Consider the following 21,503-nt stretch of genomic DNA (forward strand, 5'->3'; position numbering starts at 1 on the left):
ATGCCCTGTAAACCTCTGTGCTTCCGTGGCACCTCCTCAAGCAGTGACTTCTGTTTCTGCCGAAGATGTGAAACGGTACGGTGCGGCAAGCAAACGGTACGGTGCGGTACAGTAACATACAGTGACGTATGTTACGGTACAATGTGGCATGGTGGGATGTATGATGTGGTATAGTATGTGGGATTTAACGTCCCGATATTGCACAGGGACCCTGAGGGACGAATATAATGAGGGCTACGAACACATTTCGCTCTCCGTTTTCCTCTGCTAGCGCTGCAGCTGTAGTTCCTTCGGTTCCGTGCAGTTGTCAGCGTCGGTATCGAGTGCACAGGCACGGCACAGGCTGGTCCGCGATAACCTGACCACTGCGTGCCCTCAGCCCGCGCTTCCTGCCTCTTAACTGCCTCCGTCGACATCGAGTGGGGCGCGCAGTCGCAACAAGACGCCCCCAAACGCCCAGAGAAACGCACGCCAGCAACACATTCTAAACTTTGTGTTTCTCTCTCGCCGATTTGGACCGCACTCCACCAGCCATCCTCGCTGGCGACTGCAACCTCCGCTTCATTAAGTGCAAGTAATTCGCTGTCGTCGTCGCAACAGGTGACTTCGCTGTCGAAGCCAGTTCAGTGCAGTTGAGAGTATCACGCAACACTACATGGATCTGTGAATCAACAGGCAGAGCAGTAATAAAGCATGGCCTCATTTGCCTCAGCACATTTCTGTACGGATACGGCACACAAACAACAGACGCCTGGCGAAGCGCAATGCCACGTATTATCGGCAATTAATACTTAGCCATGAGCTATCCATTATCACAAAAACCATCACGAAACTGGTTAGGCATGGAGTCATCATTTTGTCAATCACTCGGCGAAAGATCTCGCGCTGGTTAGCGCCTCGCCGTACCAGCGGGAAAGCACTGTTATCTTTCTTTAATTTTTTTAATTGCCATTTACTGAAATGCGGCAGCCACAGAAGAAGCCACCAGTAATCTCTCACTAGAGCATGTGCACCTTGAGAATTACTTGACGGCCGTGACAGGAGCGGTGATTGGGAATAAAGCAAACCAGTGAGTGCGTATGCGGGGTAAAGCTAACGCGCCCAGTCGCCTGCTCTGGACAGGAGTGGCTCAGTTTTCAATAGTCTCGATGTCAGCAGCTGTGCGCCTTAATGTACGTGCCGACGCGGTGGCTCAGCGGTTATGGAGCTCGACTGCTGACCCGAAAGACGCGGGTTCGATCCCGGCCGCGGCGGCTGGAATTTCTTTGGAGGAGAAATTCTAGAGGCCCGTGTACTGTACGATGTCAGTGCACGTTAAAGAACCCCAGGTGGTCGAAATTTCCGGAGCCCTTCACTACGGCGTCTCTCATAGCCTTAGTCGCTTTGGGACGTTAAACCCCATAAACGAACCAACCAACCAACCTTAATGTACGAGGAGTCTAACGGCAATATACTTTCTTAGGTACTTTTCTTTGACATCTTATTCGTGCAAAAATAAATATATTAGATGTAATTGTTTTTCTTTTTTTGCATGTTTTCTCCGAGGGAAAACTAGGTTTTCTAACTTAGGAAAATTAAAGTCACGCATAAACGATAATCATGACATGTGTACATTCCTGGTTATAATTGAACATGTGCAATTTTTTTAACGAGGCTCATGCTAGTGTACGCAAACTATGCCGATATTGTTGAAGGGCTAAATTTAAATATGGAATGAATAATACACATGACTTAGATACTTCGGCCTGTTTAGAAAAGAATGACCCATATTATGCGACCGGACATGAGTACTATAGGAAAGTTGCTGCACCCCGTTCGAATTTTGGCAAGGAGCACCGGTGTCATTCTTTGCCATCATGTTTAGCGACTATCACGCAGTTAATGTTTATTTATTTGTTTGTTCGGCTGGTAGTCATAACGCTATGTACACGGACAGAGACAATACATACATACCCCGGGAGTTGTTTTCGCGCCTGAGTTTTTCTGTTCTCTACCATTTTGTGGTTGTAATCATTTTATTGCCTATGTTGTCATTCTTGTTAAGCGCTGCTTTTTACACGTGAAAGCCGACTCGCCCGGCGGCCTACTGGCAGCGTTTTTCCTTCGCGTCATGTAAATGAAGCTTTGATTTCATTTTTTTTATAACTTTGCACATAGTATATTGGTACCTTGTAAGAGTTCGGTCTGAGTGAATCGCTTTGTGGTTGACTGTTCGTCGGCAAGAGCCCCATACATATAGACAGTTTTAGTTTCACGTACGTAGAAGCTTCACGTACGTAAATCTCTTACGGGTGACCAGTGGGCATGCGCAGAACGCCAACGGTCTGCGTGAGTCTCACAGACGTACGTGAGATTCGGATTTTTACGTCGCGGTCTTTGAGTTGCTTGCGTACGTAGCATTGACAACATGGCGGCACCCTTCCCGGCCGCTTCACAGCGATAACAGCTCTGTCGCTAGTCCCTCGACGTGATATCGTGCTCTAAACTGTCGCATTCGCCTTCAATTTGCCCATTCTTACCGTCGCATAAGGTTTCAAGTGACAAATAGGTTTTGTTTATTGGACAGAATGCCGATTTTTCAGCTGTTAAACCTGACGAAGTAGCGTTGGTCGTCGTCATAGTATGTTCCGCCTCAGTTAGACCGGCTTGGTTTTGACACGTCTTGTATTAGAGTAGCTACAGCAGTTTGTGTATCTGATAGTAGATGGCGCTAGGAACAAGGGGCTGCTTGTGCCTCGTGTAACTATAAGGTTTCAAACGACATGCCCGTCGGCCGCGTAGACTTCTGACGTTTGCGTACGTGAACTCTGTACGAACGTAAAAGTCAAAACTGACTATAATTACGCACACACACAGGCGCGCACACACACAGGCACGCACGCACGCACGCACGCACGCACGCACGCACGCACGCACGCATAGACATGCATGCTGCAACTTTATCGGCTATCTATATACAGTCTTGTTCCTACCTAGAAATAGATGGTGAGAGCGCACACTGAACACTGTCGAGCGCAACCTAACGCACTTTCATTTCCTATCCAGAATTGACCCTCAAACCCGGAAGCGTTATAACGCACGCAATTCGACAGCAAGGGGTGTCGCACGTAGCGCAGCCTCCATGCTGCTTTCGGTAGGCCGCGCATCGCTTTTCGTCAGCACAAGCGAAAGGAACGGAGACAATGTGCAGTCACGAGAATAGCTTCACACCTTTTCTCGGTGCAGCCGAAGACTCGCGTGTTTTTGTCCTGTGCTGCCCGAGGCCGCTCCTGCGGTGTCTCTGCGTCAGCGTTTCCGCCGTGACGTTGCGTACGCGCCTTCAGCGTCTTCGGGAAGGGAAACTTACCACTGCATTGCTATCGGCAAGGACTCCGCATAGCCGGCTAGCTTACAGAAGCAGCCACGGGCAGGAATAGGCTGCGGACATCGAGTAAGCGCGACAAAACAGCCGCAGCTTTCACGACCGTTCTTGAAGGTATCGGTGAGCGCTATCAAAATACGGAAAAGAAGGGACGAACACACAGGACGAAGCGCTTTCTAACAACTGTTTTATCTCTGAAGAAACATGACTATATACACACATTGACGTCATATCATACATAGAAGAGGAAGGAGCACACAGCGCTGCCGAGAATGAAGAAAAAGGGGAATAAAAGGGGGGAAAAAAGGGGAAGAACGAAAAAAACAGGCGAAAAGAAACAGGACAACGACTAACACATGCGCTTAAATTGCCGAAGATTACTATTCTCGAGGTAGGTTAATTCGGTTCCCCCTAACATCACCGGGCCGCCGCGGTGGCTCAGTGGCTATGGTGCTCGGCTGCTGACCCAAAAGACGCGGGTTCGATCCCGGCCGCGGCGGCTAGAATTTCTTTGGAGGAGAAATTCTAGAGGCCCGTGTACTGTGCGATGTCAGTGCACGTTAAAGAACCCCAGGTGGTCGAAATTTCCGGATCCCTTCACTATACGGCGTCTCTCATAGCCTTAGTTGCTTTGGGACGTTAAACCCCACAAAAACCACACACAAAAAAAAAACTAACATCACCGAAGGCGAGCTGACGCATTGCTTATCTGGAGCAGCGTGCATTGCGAAGGCTTTAATAATTTCTCGTTCCCGTCTATTTCTAGCCCGACCTATTACCTCAAGGTAATTCAAGAATGTATTTCCAACTAGCCCCAGTAGTAGCTCTTTTCACGACCGATGCACACACTGCAGTGGATTACGCCGGTGCAGCGAGATGACACCGGACAGGTCTGTCGCACGGGGTCTCTGCGTGCGAGCGGACTAATCAACAGAAACGCGCATGGCAGCAGCCGTGGTGACTCGGCAGGGTCAGTGCCGAAGTCCTTGCTCTGCTCGGGTGCCCAGGAACGACGCACTCGCCGTTTCGCTCTGCGTCGCCGGCGAAACGGCCGTGAACGCCGGGCACTCCGAGATGCTGCGCGGAACACGGCGGCCGCGGACCGGGGCTGCGACGAGGAGGTGGCACGCGTGGAGAGGGTGCTATCCGGTGGTGCTCGTTCGTTTCGGCAGCAGCCGTTGTTAATGGCGCGTGGCGATTGATTCCCGCGCTCCCCGTGGCACCTAAAGCGTCGGCGGCCTTGACACGCTTCCGAGCGCAACTGGAGCGCGCGCTTTCCCTTTTGACGGCCCCGTCGTGGGGCGCCATGGAAGCTCGGTTCCTGAGGGGCGACCGGCTTCTTCGCGACGTCCACTCGCACCGCTACCGCGCGCACCCTTCGCCGCCGCTGCCCTTCACAGCGACCGCCGACCAATAGGAGCGTTTCTTCTGCCCATCGCCGGACAGGCGCTTTGGAGCCCGCGGAAGTGATGACGCACTGGCACGAACCACTTTCCTTGGGGTTTCCGGAATGCGAAAGCCGAGCCAAAGTTCACTTTGTTTGCGGCGGGGACTAGCAGCAGCAAACTGGTTGGCCTGTGTCTGTTAGTTGAGGCTGCGTCGGCCGCTACATCGTTTTCTTGCCGCATGCTTATGGCGTGGAGAAATTCATATTTCCTCGCATTTCATGCGACTAAAACCTTAAGGAACAGCTCCACATTGGAACCATCGGCCGCTGTGAAAACAATGCGTTTCTCTGTGTTTCTAGGACGATTATATCGCATATACTATGTGCGTCGCCAAAGCAAGAAGCGCCCTCGGCTCCTGCGTGCGTTGCTTAATAAGGGAAGAATCAGTGCCCTTCTTCGGCGATGGGCGGCCTCTCATTTCGCAGTTCAGTGACTGTCATTGTGCAGTGCAAACGCTGCAAGTCTGGTCTGTCGGCAGAAAATGCGCCAACGTGGGAGCTGCTGCGATGGCGGGACTCGTTTGACGAAGCAGTTCTCTACGACAACGGTCTCCTGGAAATCGAAACCCCGCCGCTGCATGGGACGTTCCCATGCACTTCGTAGTGGATCCCGCTGGACATGAATGTGTCGTGGATGCTTTCTCCGGCCTCAAGTTCTGCAATCAAAGTGACGGGCAGGGTCGCAAAAGGGCGCGTTGTTTGTACAACCGAGCCCGAAAACTGACGAGATCGAGCGTTGGATATGGGGCAGCAAAATGGCATAAATGAAAGCACCTGTATCGGCACCGTGTTCATATGCGAAGGTGGCCGCATGCAGAGAGAGCCGAGACCAAGCTCCTGACGTCCTTGGATCCGTGGAGAACAATTGAGCACGGACACCACTCCGACCTTACGGATAGCCTTTGTCAAAAATATACAGCCCGAGGGTTACTTTTTAAGCCATAGAGTGAGGCTCTCCTGAGCGCCTGTAGGCGCTTATCTAAACCGAAGTGAGCACAAGACTTCTTCTCGATTTTTATCCCATTACTACATGAGGCGTACTGCGCGCTCTGGAAGCAAACATCATGGGCTGTATATTTTTCACAAACATTGTGCTACTAGGGAAGCTTTAGAGCCCCTGGCTTCCAAAAGCGACTCGATGCTTCTGGGAATGTATTTAGCATTCAGTGCGTATTTTTGCGGTATTCGAGGCAACTGTAGTTCTTGAAGTGACAGGCTTAAGCTATGTGATATATTTACAATATTGGAATAGGTGCAGTGGCTCGGTTAATATCGCGTCTTGCTGTTGACTTCCGTTCTCGTCTGCAACATTCGCATGCGATGGGAAAGCGTTATCAAAAATAAACAATAACAAAGAGCCGAAACAACGGGGGCACCTATGACTCCACTCTCCTCAGACGACATGCTTTCGGTGCGTGGTGTTGAACCCCAGGTGGTCGAAATTTCCGGAGCCCTTCACTACGGCGTCCTTCAAAGCCTAAGTTGCTTTGGGACGTTAAACCCGAAGAAACCAATAAACCAAACCTTCATTGCTCGTATCGAATGATGGGGCTGCTAGTTTTTGCGGAAAATCACCTCATCACGCGTTAGGGCCTTAGTGATCGGCCCCGGTCCCTCGGTCGAAAACTGGTCGCAGAAGACAAAGACCGACTCCTGTAGAGGAGCGGCACCGCTATACACAGCGCCCTCCTCTCACAGTCGATGCCACCGGCCCATCGGAGGTGTCTCTCTTGTGCATGGCGCGAGGCGAATTTGTCCTCCGGCGTCCCCTCTAATGACATCTCAGCGCGTGGTGGGCGGAACAGCTATAATGCCCGCGAGCGCGCTCACCCTTTCTAATCGCGCAATTATCTGCCGCGGACATCGCAACCGCTATGGGAAAGAAATCGAGGCCCCGAGAAGCGTATCCCCCCCCCCCCTTATTCGCCCGTTTGCGCGGCCTCTTCTGCTCTGCGTCTAACGAGCTTAAGGCTGTCCACTGGTGCAGCCTTGGCGGCCGGTGTGTCCTCCCAATTAGGCCGCCCTCCTCTGATCCACGAAGAGCGAGCCATCGGGTCGGAATCTGTGCCACTGCCGCGCTGGCGGGAACGCGTTCCGGCAGGAGACAGGCGTTCGTTCAACAGGGCGCATGCCCGGACCATGGAAGAACCGAAGAATTACGAGGCCGCTACTTCGAGAGCCGAGCATTTCTTTTCGCACTCGTGCCGCTTTCCGCTGTGAGCTGCTCATCGGGAGGAACAGGTTTCGGCCGCATTGCTTTTCTTGCGGACATGCTGCTTCTGAAGACAAAGAGACCTGGAAACTCCTGGAGGAAATGATCTGGTTTGAGGTTTTCACCCGAAGAGTGCGTTTTTCTCAATTAGAAATTGAGGAAGCCAGCTTTCGTGGGGGGAAAAATTTTTTTGGCTAGAAGGAATAGCCTCTCTCCCCTCACACACTTACTCACCGTTGGTGGTCACTCATCGGGCGGGAAGGAGCGCGCCCACTACTCGTACTCACATTTCACTTCTGTGCTGTGTTTGCATGCTGTCACCCTGAAACCTTTTAATCGATATGAAATTGAAAATTGGTATTGACGAAGGGAAATGACGCAGTAACTATCTGGCATATCTCGGTGTACACCAGAACCGCGCCGTAAGGGAAGGACAAAGGAGGTAGTGAAGGAATAAAGAGAGAAAGAAGTTCCGTAGTGGAGGTCTCCGGAATAATTTCGACCATGTTAGGATCTCTAACCTGCACTGGCATCACACAGCACACGGGCGCCTTTTGCGCTTCGCCTCCATCGAAATGCGGCCACCGCTGTCGGGTTCGAACCTGGGTACTCCGGCTCGGTAGATGAGCGCCTTAACCACTGAGCCACGCTGCAAGTGGTAGCCTTGCAGCTGGCGAGTGGACGTCGAACGTTCCATCAGATAGGCAACGCGGGTCCTAAAGCTATGCCCGCTAGTACTTCCGCCGACATGCGAAGTCACTTCGCCTTGTGCCGTAGTGCACGGAGAGAAAACTAACCCGCCGCCAACTTTGCTCAAAAGTAGCGCGTACGGGCTGGTTTCGCTTGTCTCCAAACAGCACGTGGTATCCCAATCTCGCATTGAGCAACGTGCATTGGGAAACTCTCCTGCTTGGACCAATTCGGTCTGCAAAATTCTGTACATAAATAATTAAATAAATAATACGCGTCCTTCGTTCCCCTTCTTGGTCTTAGCGCTTTAGCGCGAGAAATATACCAGGTTCAGAGCATGTTGCCGAGGTGAGTGACCCTAACTGCGCGGTGAAATTATTTTATTTTGTCCCCTTTACATTTCAAACTATACATGGGCTCACGGCGACAACACTTCAGATTCAGTCGCTACACACGAGTCGCGACACATCAGATTCAGTGTTATACAAAGTCTGTTTGAATACGTGCCCAGAGAAGGAGAATACTGGCGTCTCTGCGATGCCAATTTCTGTACGAGGTACAAGGTACGCAGGTATGAGGTCTGTACCTGCTAGAGCTTGCACATGCTGCCCCCTCAATCAAACTGTAAGCCATGTAACCAAAAGTTCTGTTGTTGTCAGGGGTGAAGTAAAGTGGCATTTACTCGCGGCTAATAAGAGCGGCAGTTACTCACGGCTAATAAGATGCTATAGTTTTCTCGAACTCAAAAAGTAAATTGGACAGCACAGGCAAAAATCAGTACAACCTAACACCTGTCTATTCAGTGATGTATGCTCCACTATCTATGGCATGAACGCACGCCTTGAGAAGCAGCTGGGAATTAGTCAGCTTCTGGCGGGTTCAAGAAACGGAACAGCTGTTAATTCTTGGAGATGCCGTCGAAAGAATTTCTTGTCTCTTTCATTACCTCTTTGTTTGTTTCGGCGATGTGGCCTCCATGAGCATCGACTTGACAAGACTGACCAGCTGAAGACAGTGTAATTTCATATAGACTTGCTGCAGCCCAGTTTTTTGGCGCCATTACACAATCATGGAGTATCTGCGCTGTTGCCAACAAAATCAAGAAAGTAACAAGAAATCATAAGCGGGGGCTTAAGCAGCAGTTATAAAATATACACGTTGGGCGGGCGAATTGAAGCCAGTGTTTGCTGACACACTGTTGGAGTCACTTTGCAAGGAGATAAAAGGTACAGAGGGCAAAACACGTCTAGTACGACTGAACTGTGTGTTCTGCAGCTCCCAAAGCTGCTGCCACCAGGGAGGAAAAAAATAACGGTGCAGCTCCCAAAGCTTCTGGCAAAAAATTACGGTGAAATCCTATGAGTTTAACTGCACCTGCTTACATCCAGACCATTTTCAACAAAATTTTATCTCTAGATACCGCGTGCTCATCTGGAAACCCTCCCAGAACATGTTCTCGACAAGCGTGTTGCCCAATGTACATGTGCGGAATGTCGTTGCGAGGCAAGAGTCAATTTGTTTGAAAAGGAATCTTAAGCAGTCTTTGATGCATTTAGACGCTATTGCCAGATTCTGCGGTCCGAACACTGCCAACTAATGCTGACAATCTCTCCGCCCCAGTCCTCTGCATCCAGGCTTGCACTTGCGTCGACAGCGCGCTAACACCAATGGGTGTTTCCCTGTCTCGGATATCTTGTTCGAAATTTTTAAACAAGCGGTTCGGCGGGAGAGTGCAATTAAACGAGCCAGCTTACGGCCCATTTTAGAGCGGCCTCGTCCTTGCATGCTTCAATTAAGCAGACTGTCGCACCAAACCCGAGAGCGCGCGCGGCGTTTCTGCGAAAGTCGTAAGCAAAAAGGGGCTCCGTCTCGCGTGCGCCGCCCTCTGAATGGCGCGTCCTTGACACACTCAGCACAGACGGCCGCGTCGGCTGGAATTTCGCATCGGCTCACGGCTTTTCACTGCGAACGGTTTCAAAACCTGGCTGCAGTGTTTATGGTGCTAACAGCACCGATAGCGTGGTGGTAAGCCCTGGTTAGCGATTCTTTAGAACGCGATTGCAGGGTGCGAAACCAGGACGGAGCGCGTCGATTAAATCGCGAGGCATCCTATCGCGAGATCGTAAACTAGGGGCAATTGCATGGATGCGCCCTTGACAGTATCTGATAGCTCCAGCGGCGGCACTCATGCGATGATTGGATTCGCTGATCGCATGCTAAGGTACTGCGCAAACATTTGCCCCATAGATGATATAGCGGACACTAATCTCACGCTTTCTGGTTAACTTTCCTGCCTTTCCCCTCTCTCTGTGTCTATCTAATCTCATGACATTTCTGTTTATCGACTTCGTTACTCCCGGTTTCTGCTTGGTGATTAAAACAAACGGATGCGGTTAACTGGCAGAGAACGAGGAATGAACTCGCTTCTCCTGCCGGCAAAAGCATAAAATACGCCTCCAACTTTGCATGTGTACATTAAGCGGTGGAGGCACATCGCAGCGGTCGGAAACAAAAGTTGGACACAGCAGCCACTGTGGCTGTTTATCATACTGTTATATTTACCCGGTGCACTCTGACGGCGCTCGTTCATAAGCACGTGTTCCTCTCCCCGGCTCATCTTTTATATTGTTATTATTCCACTATAAAGCGTAGCGTGCACAAGAGTAAGCTTCACTTCTTGTTCACTTGTATCGGGCCGTTACTCATTTCCTTAAAGCGATGGAAATCCTTTTTTAATTCGTTTATTTCACTCGTGAATACTCGTGTTGGTCCCTTCCTGGATTCATTTACTTCGTTACAATTTTCGTCGACCCACAGTAGTAGTAGTAAGTGTTTTTAATAAAACATAATAAATGGAAGGAAAAGATTGTTGCTAGCCCCGGCATCCGCTATCGCTGCTGGAAGCACCTGAGCTGGGGCAGCGGAAGTAAAGGATAGCAGGCAATGTGCAGAAGTGAATGGAAAGATGTGAGATGATAGTAGATGATAGGACAGGGGGAGAGGTACACTGGGCAATAAATATATTTACATATTAACACAGTAGCATATGTACAGCCCCTGTCAAAAGTATACAACCCAAGGGGTTTCCTTGTGAGGTGTGGAAGCACCTGAGCTGGGGCAGCGGAAGTAAAGGATAGCAGGCAATGTGCAGAAGTGAAAGGAAAGAGGTGAGATGACAGTAGATGATAGGACAGGGGGAGAGGTATACTGGGCAATAAATATATTTACATATTAACACAGTAGCATATGTACAGCCCCTGTCAAAAGTATACAACCCAAGGGGTTTCCTTGTGAGGTGTGGAAGCACCTGAGCTGGGGCAGCGGAAGTAAAGGATAGCAGGCAATGTGCAGAAGTGAAAGGAAAGATGTGAGATGATAGTAGATGATAGGACAGGGGGAGAGGTACACTGGGCAATAAATATATTTACATATTAACACAGTAGCATATGTACAGCCCCTGTCAAAAGTATACAACCCAAGGGGTTTCCTTGTGAGGTGTGGAAGCACCTGAGCTGGGGCAGCGGAAGTAAAGGATAGCAGGCAATGTGCAGAAGTGAAAGGAAAGAGGTGAGATGACAGTAGATGATAGGATAGGGGGAGAGGTATACTGGGCAATAAATATATTTACATATTAACACAGTAGCATATGTACAGCCCCCGTCAAAAGTGTACAACCCAAGGGGTTTCCTTGCGAGGTCTGCAGCATGCCTCGTTATGCATGCTTAGCGACCGTAATCTCTCGAAAGAAAAATGGATTTAAGTCTTCAATCCTCCCAAGGTTTGGAATGTTTGATTTGCTAGGGAGCAGCGCTAAAGAGCTCAGAAACAAACCCCTTGAGCTGTATACTTTTGACTTGGACTGTACATGTCGCACGCGTGTGAAGGTCTTGTAGAGCACAGTAGCAAACACACGCGCACGACATAAAGCAACGACCCACAGGCCTCTTACGCTGTTGCGGTGAAGTCATGGCCGTAGATGTCAAACAAGCTCATTCATTTATTAATGTGAATCAAATATCGGCTTTATTCCGGCGTTGTTTTATTCGGCGCATACAAATATAATTGTGCAGGGTGAGTTCAGCCGCTGCATGTTGCCTGCTTCGTTTAATTGCGGGATAAAGAAGAACTCTACTTTTCCTAGACACATCATAGATCGTCAGGCGCTGCGTTGCACGTCCTGTCTAAGAAAGAAATCGGCCACAGTATCTTGCTTCTGTGTTCAGCCATGATACGTGATTTGCTCGCAGCGAGGCACTGCAGTCAGTTCTGCCAGCCTCGGTTATGTTGCAGAAGTACGAACGGGCAGCGAGAACGCGGCAATTGTGCTGACGTGCTTTCAGTCACGTAGCTGCTGCCCGAGCAAAAAAAAAAAAACTAAAAGCAAACGCCTCTTAGCATGTGCCTCAGTCCTTTGCGTACTAATGAAACGCGCTGCTGGGTGGAGAACGAATAGCCCAAAGGGCGTTCTTGAACGAAAAATACTCTCGCTGGCGCACTACGTGTCATTCCTGTTTCCCCGAGGCGCAAAGGCGCTTCTTGTTCAAAATTGTTTAATCACTGTTGTGAATACTCTATGACATTTATTGAGCGCTCAATTACGTTATCTTTTCAGGGCATATCTGGCGATGTGTTTGTGCCAGCTCTGGCCAGTATCGTTCCGTAGCCGCCGGGAACCTGATTTCAAACACACTCACTTTTTTTTGTTATTCAGGAACTACAACGTCTGCTGTCAGACGGGTAGGGTGCAATGTCACGTCCGTGAACTTTTACTAGGAATAGCTAAACTACTTTAGGACTACTTTAGGAATACTACTTTAGGAATACTACTTTAGGAAAACTACTTTAGGAATAACTAAAAGGACTAACTAATTCATCATCATCATCTTCATCATCAGCCTAACTGCGCCTACGGCAGGACAAAGGCATATCCAGCAAATTACTCCTGTCCTGGGCTAGCTGCGACCACCTTATTCCCTGCGAACTTCCTAATCTCCTCCGCCCACCTGAATTTCTGCCGCCCGCTGCTACGCTTACCTTCTCTTGGAATCCACTCCGTTTTCCTTAAAGGCCATCGGCTACCTTGCCTTCTCATTACATGACTGCCCAAGCTTCTTGATTTCGACTAGAATGTCATTAACTGGCATTAACTGACATGTAGCTGAAGAAGGTAACGGCGTGAGGGAATTGGGAACTGCAGTGTTTTGTTTGCAAATATGATTGTGTTGCAAGAGGTGCTAAAATTATCTTCTCCTCTATCTTGCATTACAGGCAACCAGCGAGGGTCGACCATAAAGCACCTGTAGGAGTGCTCCTCATTCACTGGGCGTCTGTGGTGAGTAAACGGAAGCCGCCACAAAGTGACGTTGGCTGTGGGCGGGGCAGGGGCTGTCAGAGCCGGTTCAATTATCTCGCTCACATTAAACTCCACTGGAGCACCCCGAAAACATGTTCAGGTTTTCGTTCGCCTTGTGAAGCTCATGCTGAACACGTCTTGCACCAAATATAAATAACGAACATTCGACAATTTCTTCCTTAAACCAGACAACAACGTAAAGCCCACCGACTAAGACAACCGGGTTGAAGGCATATTTCCGGCCCGTTTTCTGCTCTTGCAAAGAAAGTGAACAGGTTGGTTGCTATGGGCATAGTTTGTTTTGGGTGCCCGATTGTTCGAAATTTTGGAATAGCGAATCGAAAAATGCTACCTTCCATTCGCTGAACGAATCAGAATATGTATGTTGAAAATTATGTCCCAAACTTTTCGAATGCTTTTGAATAATTCTCACGAAATTCGAATTGTTCGGCGACTGTTTCAAATATAGGGGGCGCTTAGACGTCGCACAGCAGATGCTGCGGTCGGTCTGCCTGGAAAGGAGGTTTCAGCACCGCAACAGAACTCAATCATGGGACAGCGTTCATAATGTTCGTGCACTGCGTCAGAGATTCGGCAACGCGACAGTGCTCAGGCAGGTTTAGCAAACCCTGTCTTGATGTCTAAACCAGGCTCATATGCAGTTTACACCCGTCTCACATGCTGAGATGTCGCAGTGGTTTATTCGCTGTCGTCTTTATACCATGACAGGACAGTCTTGGAGCGAATTTACTACCTTCGTGATGCACTGCTACTATCGAAGATCGGAGAACTGTGTTGCGTAATTTCACCGCTGTAGCTGTACTCCGGAAGGTACCTCAGCACCTCCGCAAGAATTTCGTTGCTTCGCACTGCTATTCGTTTGGTACGAATAGTCACAAAAGTAAAGAACATTTTCTTTCAAATGTTTGTTTGCAATTAGATTCCGTTCTTGTTCGATTCTTATTCGATTCGGATTTTAGCTGCACTATTCGTATTCGATTCGGTTATAAACTACTTTTCGCACACCTCTAACATTCGAATTGTACGTCGCTTTCCTGACTGGCACCGTCCTGGGCTGGTTGGTCCAATTCCTCCTGGGCAGGCGAGACTGAACGATTGGACAGAGTCCTGCCCGCTTCTCCAAGGCGTCCGTGTCCCAGCGCTGAAGCCAACCAGCCAATACCTTCTTGACGCGCGAGATCATTTGAGAGACACTAGCTGCATTACCCTCCATCCTTCTTGGCAAACCGAGGACACCGCGTCTCAGTCGGATCAGCTCCACATGACATGAACGTCACCATAGGAAAGGAGGCAGTTCCACGAAGCGGTACAAGGCAGTGTCGTTTTGCAGCGCGACAGAAGGCCTGCGTTTCAGGGCGGTTTTGTGGTAGCCTGCAGTGCGTGAGCGTGTGCGCGGTTCGTTCCGCACAGCGCGCCGCGGTGCGCCGGGAGAGAGAGGGCGACTCGGGCGAGGCCGCCGCAGACGGAGTGGGCGTCGCACGCAGACCTTGGAGGCACAAGGACCGTCTCGGCTAGCCACGCCGCGGTTCTCCGTTGGTAGACCGCTGAGGAGAAGAGGATGTGGAATCACAGGGTGCAAATGACATTCCTGGAAGTGGAGTTGCATTCGCTGAAATTCGCCGCTGCCGTAATAAGCAACGATGCTTCCGGGAGGGACGACCTGGCGATGTGGTTCTCTATTAGGATGAAGTAATCATTCGAGATCCTTTCTCACTATCTCCACAAATAGAGGCGGGTTCGATCCCGGCCGCGGCGGCTGAATTTGGATGGAGGCGAGATTCTAGAGGCCCGTGTACTGTGCGATGTCAGTGCACGTTCAAAAAGCCCAGGTGGTCGAAATTTCCGGAGCCCTTCACTACGGCGTCCCTCATAGACTGAGCCGCTTTGGGACGTTAAACCCCAATAAACCAAACCAAACCAAACTATCTCCACAAATCAGTTGTTGCCGAAATTTATAAAGGTTTCCTTTTTAGTTTTACGGGCTATGATCAGACGCTTGAGCCGGACTGCTCGGAAAGGCATGCGTAAAGAAGAAATAATCTTCTTTACAATAGTACGTAAGATGCGCAGGAAGCAGGATTTAAAACGATTGAAGAGTCATTTGATGATGCTTGGTGTTCTCATTTATTGCGAGGTTGAGCCCTTCGAACCACAAAATTTAGTACTTTCTAGTTATAGTTCTGACGTACTGAAGTTATTCGGTTCTGCTGTGCATTGTCATCACAGAAAAAAATAAACAATTGTCCGGAGGAGACCGCCTTAGTCCGCCGGCCAACATATCGGCAACAGGAATATATCGTAACTAAGGAAACATAGCTCAGGGAAGAAGAAAGAGACAACTCAAAACCACGTGAAAGTTGCTGACAAATAGCCAAGCCACGTGCTAAGCCGGGATATCAAGCTCTTTCCTTAATAATTCCACAGAGGGCCTACTGACATATTTATGCCCTGCCCGAGCTATCTCCAAAGCTTCCATGATTTCCCTTGACAGATCATTGCGGTGCCGATACAAAGTGATCGCCTTATCGGAGAAGGAATGGAAAGTGATTCCGCGTCGCATTTCTTACAGTGTGAAGCCAGATGGCCATCTGTGGCAATGTTAGACTTTTTTATTGTGCTTTTGAAGACGCTCGGTCAAACATCTGCCAGTTCGGCCTATGTAATGCCTTCCACATGAGAGTGGAAGTTTGTAGACAACCCCCCTCCTACAGAGCACACAGGGCACATCTCCGATCATCAACTTATCCGCCGCAGCAGCGGCCATGAAGCTCATCCATGAACACTTGCTGCTTCCTGCGTCAGAGAGAGGCTAGGAAACGGGGAGTCGATGGGCAAACAAAAGGCAACCACCCCTAAACTCGGGCACCAAACCGTTGACGTAGAGAAGCAGGGCGTGCTGCCGAAACCAGCCCGTTCATTTGTGCGCAATGTCTGGGCTTTTCTCTTCGGCATCCGTGCTGCCGAACAAAGCGAACTACTGGCATAGATGGCAGTAATTAAATTACTGTACTGCAAGCACAGTAAATTATTTACCTTTCTGGGCATTTTGTAACGTAATGAATTACGTTAAAAATTTGCGAGGGAAAGTAATTATGTTCGAAATTATTTGATTCAGGTGCGCCACTGCTCTTTGTGCCGGCACATTGTTCGACCTTTCGCTTGCCGGGTCGGGCACCTCGAAAGCAGGAGCGACGCGCGAAAAGCCTGGGTGCCAGCAAGCCAGTGAAATTGCCCACTCGGGCAAGCGGTGATGTGCGCGGGGCCTTAGGCGCCACCTTGGAACTGGGAAAAAGGAAAGCTACACAGCTACTGGGGCTTCATATCAACACAGAAATACCGTCACGCGATTTTGCGGTTTTAGAGTGCATCTCTTCCTGCGTTCCGCGTCGTCGTGGGCATTGTCGCCATAACCGGTCGTCCAAGTAGCAGAGCGAAACATATTGGCACCTGCGTATTGGCACCTGCGTATTGGCACCTGCGTATAGGCACCTGCGTATAGGCACCTGCCAATACGCGTCGGTGTCGTCAACATAGTGGGCGTAACACGTCACCTGACAGGTCACTGGCTACCCTGTCTCCTTACAGCTGACACGTAGAGGTGAAGCCAATCCCTACCTGCCACGGCGAAAACGGAGGAATGGACAACCGGAAGGTGGCTAGCAGCGTAATAGCCACCTGCCAGCTGTGACGGGCGGAATGAGAAGAGCTGCACTCAAACCCCGCGCTACCTACTACCTCAATCGCCTGTAAATTTTGGTAGTTATGCCCAAGGCTGCAGAAATTTTTAATAATGCGTAAAACAGCACTCCCCTAAAAGCGAGGCTAAAAAATTGCGAGGACACTTTGGCAACTAAAGTGTTGAGAGGCGAAAGCCGAGGCGTTGAGCCGAGGCCTTGAGCCGAGGACACTATACTGTGACGAGTTCCGGTGGATGTGACGTCACACCATTCTCGTGGCTATATCGATACCAAAATTATACATCTTTCGGGGATCTTAAGTGTTAATTACGGTTATTTACACATTTTTTCCTCTAATTTGGCACAAATCCGACGTTTTTCCGACCATTCTGTGACAATTTTCACTATGCCGTGACGACTACCGGTGGATGTGACGTCACACCGTTTGCGTGCCTATATCGACGTCCTTCCTATTCGACATTTTTGCCTATAACTAATTAACTAATTAATCTACAGTCATCAAACTTGGCTTCTAGGTTCATTTTTTCCTCCTCTATCTGAAGCAACCATTTCTTTTCTTCTATCTATTTTAGTTCCCGAGTTAAACGCGTGTGACACGCTTTGTTAACGGACAAGAGTATGAACCATTAAAGGCTTTCGCGTATAAAAAATCACGCCTACAACCTGGATTCCAGGCGGTGTGCACGCAGTGTAATGTAGCGTTCCCTGCCTTCAGCGAGGCGAAGAGCGACGCGCCGCTGACTCATGCGTGTCCTCGCGCGGTGCCCAGCTTAGCGCTGTGCTTGCCGCGGTTTTCTCGCGCCGTCCCGTGATGGCCGGCACGTGCGCCCAGAGACCGGAAACGAGCGTTTCAATCACCGCACCGGGGCTGCTGCGGCGCGAGCAACGACGTCGGCGTCTCGCTGCCCTGCTGATAAGAGGAAAGGTCGGGTTTCCCAGAATTCTTGTTCCTGGCGGCCACGGTCTTGTCCGCGATGCGGATACGTTGACACTGCGTGAAGCGGATTCTGGCTCAGCGACGCGCAGCGGGCCGTCGGATGGCTGCGACAGAAGCGCCTCGGAGAGAGCTGGCGCATTGTGCTGCGACCCCCTATAGCGAAGTGAACCGTTGGCACCTGGTGTTTCAGGGAAGCCCGCCTCTTATTTTTATGAGTACGGTTTTTGAGGTAAACAGAAGCTTTTTGCGGCATATTAATGCCACTGTCGACTGAAGTCAAAACAAGCAACCTAATCAAGCTAAGGAGCAAAACTAATTAACTAATTTTTTATAGTTATCTTTTTACCTAGTACATATAGGCGTGTGATTGCAATTGGAGAGTTGTAGCCGGCCGTTAGTAATAGCCAGATCAGTTTCTAGAGTTAAGAAAAATTTCAGCTACCCTCGCCGCTGTCGCTCCTCTAATTTGCTCCATTTAAGGCGCCATTTGAAAACCGCGTGCCTGAGGCGAGCGCAAAGCGGATTCAAATGGCGATCGACACACTGTGACGCACGTACCACGTGGCATTCTCTGCCCTGTTCGTGCTGGAGCAGCGAAGTGCCGAGGTGCTGGGAGAACCGGCACCTCCGCCAGACAGCACCACAGCCAGACAGGCGGCTGTTGCTGCATGCGCTTTAGTGCATTCCGGCGAACTTTCTGTCACGTTTCAGGAGGTTGAATCAGGGCAGGCTTACCTAACGTATTTTCATGAATTTGACACGAAAGGAGTATCTTCTAAAGTGACTCCCTACATATTGCTCGTTGGCCGCCTCGCATTCTCAACGCGATTGCTGACATGGGCGACTGGTCTTTCTTACCGGTTTCTCACCATTTCAAAGGCTCAGTGCCGTTCTGGTTTAGCTAGGTTTAAGCTCCTTAGCTGCAAGCGAATTCATGTATCGTCGTTTTTCCTCAACATTCCTAAGCAGGCGCGCGATGTCATCGTTGCCCTCGCACCTCCGTCGCGTTCGACCGCCGCCACCACTGCGGGCAAAAGGAAAGCGACAGTAAATGGGGGTAATTTACTGCGGGACGCCACTGCAGGTGTAGGCCGTGCCAACCGGTGTAACCGGGATAGACGGGTGGTTTAAGGGGCGGAGTCCTCATATATTCGCGGCAAATTATTTATTATTGCATTATTATATTGAGCAATTTCGCTTTCGGTTTCCGAGCGTCGGGGTGGGCTACGACGTCACTATCAGGGAACCCCGGTCACTTGGACCCCTAAAGCTGTGACGTGCGTATTACTGCGTCGTCTGCTCTCGTACACGTGCTGCGCATAGCGGCGCCTTTCGAAATCATGGGTCGGCAAACTTGGTCGGTACTGCGATATGCCGAGAAAAGCCAAGCGAGTGAGCGACGACGACACCGAGTCCTGAAAGCAAGTGGCTCGCTTCGCCCGATCTCAATCGGCAGACCGCTTATGCCAATGTGGTTTCTGCGCTGTATTTCGCATCGCCACGCTAAGGCGGATGCTCGGCGGACGTCTGTGTCGGTGGCCCGTAGATGACAGCTCGTCAGTCGGCCGATCCCCTGGTCACATTGCAGAGACACGATGCCTCACTGTTCGTACCGGCCAATACCCGTCACTACCCTCACTTCGGTCCGCCCGCGCAGCCGCGCTGCGAGACTGCTCTGGGTTCCGTGGCTGCTGATTGCGATATCTGCTGCTTATTTAGCACAGAGTCCTTATATTCGCTAAATGAATGCTTCTAGACAATTGTACAAGATTCAGCATTACGTAACTCAGTAACTCAGCGGTACGTAACTCCCTCAGGAATGCACCCATGATGACGACGGCATCTGGACGCCACTTTTGTTTACATATATCGGCATATTTATGCAGACAGCAATTGCGCGTTAGTTCCGCATGAATTGCAAGCGGCGTTCTATTTGGGCTAAAGAGTCTTCTTTTTTGCGCCGGTTGTGCGTTTATACTTGTTTAATCAGAGCGATAAGTCTGCAAGAATAGCCGCAGAATGCGAACGCCAGCCTGGGGAGCGCTTTATAGCCTGCAGGTTGTTGACACCGCGTAGGACTGGCGTTCCTGACTCCTTGTAACAGCTTTTTCCGGTGTATCATGTGCTTGAATTTAAATTCTTTTATCTAGAAATATGTTCGACGCCCATTCGAGAGAATTAAAATGGTTTAATTTGTTGCCCTCGAGCGACGCCGACGACTGATAGCTGCGCTGCGGGCGCCTGCGTTGGTCGACAGACAAGGTCACACCGCCTAGCAGCGGCGCTATTTGCGTCCTAAGACGTAAGGAATCCTAGATTTCAGGTAGCTGTTGTCAAGCGCCTGGTCGATGTCGCGCGTCGCCGTTCATAGTACGTCACAATGCTGTCCTGTGATGTCACTGCAGTTCTACACTACAAACTATCGCGCTAGCGATGTGTCTCGATGGTGAGAAAGAGCATTTAGGGACTCTTTGGAGCTGAATTAAAATTTATTTTAATCGTCGGTTGCATCAAACAATTGGCCGTGGATAACCTTACGCACACAGGCTTTTTATGGCCTCAGAATTTGGTGTATCAAATCCTTTAACTTAGTTAACCCGCCGCCGTGTTTCAGGCTCTGACCTGACGATCTCCGTCTTACAACTGACTGGTAAGCGCAAGTATACGGCCGGGCGTAGCGCAAACCAGCCAAGAGGAAGTGCCGTCTCCTCCTGCCTCTAGAGCGGCCCGTCCTTCCGGCTGGAAGCCAAGCTAGGCAAGTTGACTCCTATGTCACTGGTTGCGAACGACCGGTGCGTTATTCACCTAACGAGCATAGTGACCCTGCTTGGTAGTTCGTAGTTTGTTATCCCCTTATACCCTATATGAGCAGACAGCCTCTGAAGATCCAACAGAGACGAGCGCCGGTGGGTTGATGTAATTCTTTGCTCAACCACAGTGGAATGACTTTCAGGCTCCATGAGGAAACAACAACGAAAAAAAGAATGATGGCTTACTGTTACGCTCGACTCCTTCCGCTAAAGCGGCGAAGCATCGGAGCGGCTCCTTGGTGCTGTATGTGTTAAAGACGGGGAAGCGCCAGGCAACAAAGAATCTCCAGACATCTGGAAACTGTCAATAGACAGGACTTCGGAGAGGCGACGGCGTGGCGGCCCCGGTACCCCGAAAGCAGGGAGCGGCGTCAACAAGGGGACCCCCTGGTGGTTTATGGGGGGACATCCGCTGCACGGGAACGGTCTTCGGCTCAACTCCCATTAGCGGTGCCAAACCCAAACGCAACGCAACGGCATGGTGTGTCGGCGGCTGTCCTGTGTTGTTTGTGGCCAGTGCGGGTGCTGGCGTGCTCGCGCCTCGGTAACGGCTTCCGGTCTTCCTGGAATCTTTCGGCGCAAGTGCGACGCCGGCCCTCCGTCCCCGCGGCTCGCTGTGAAGTGCAGGCGTCAGACTCGTGTTTCGGCTGACGAATGGCTCGAACTCAACGGCTTGTCATCGTTGCCGCGAGGGATCGGCCGGACAGCATCTTCGAAGAAGTGGCGAGGGTGAACTGGGGGACGTCCTTGTGGGCGGACCACTACGAATGGACACGTGACCCAGTTCACAGTGATTGGACACATTTTTGATTAACCAATTTCCCCAACTAGGGACCTGGGGACAGGACACCCTATTTAAGCCGCTGTTCGGCATGGGATGGGGGCTTTTTCTTCAATCTTGTAACCTTGTCTCCCTACTTTACCTTCTTGTCTTACTTTCTTCATGTAATTAAACCTTTGTATTTTACCTGTTA

General features: G+C 50.3%; 1 protein-coding gene across 3 annotated transcripts in view; it reads left to right on the forward strand.

The window, feature by feature from the left end:
- Positions 1-21,503, forward strand: part of LOC149344779 (dual oxidase maturation factor 1-like) — a 77,993-nt gene that overhangs the window by 19,694 nt on the left and 36,796 nt on the right. For 2 of the 3 annotated variants that reach the window (XM_089546384.1, XM_089546383.1), the window contains exon 2: positions 12,979-13,042. The exons of the other annotated variant lie outside the window; for it this stretch is intronic. The gene's annotated coding sequence lies outside the window, so the exon portion shown is untranslated. The remainder of the gene's footprint in view (positions 1-12,978; positions 13,043-21,503) is intronic. 3 annotated transcript variants of the gene reach the window in all.

This window comes from Amblyomma mixtum, chromosome 5 (genome assembly GCF_055824585.1).
Source record: "Amblyomma mixtum isolate Tamu chromosome 5, ASM5582458v1, whole genome shotgun sequence".
Classification (NCBI taxonomy): domain Eukaryota; kingdom Metazoa; phylum Arthropoda; class Arachnida; order Ixodida; family Ixodidae; genus Amblyomma; species Amblyomma mixtum.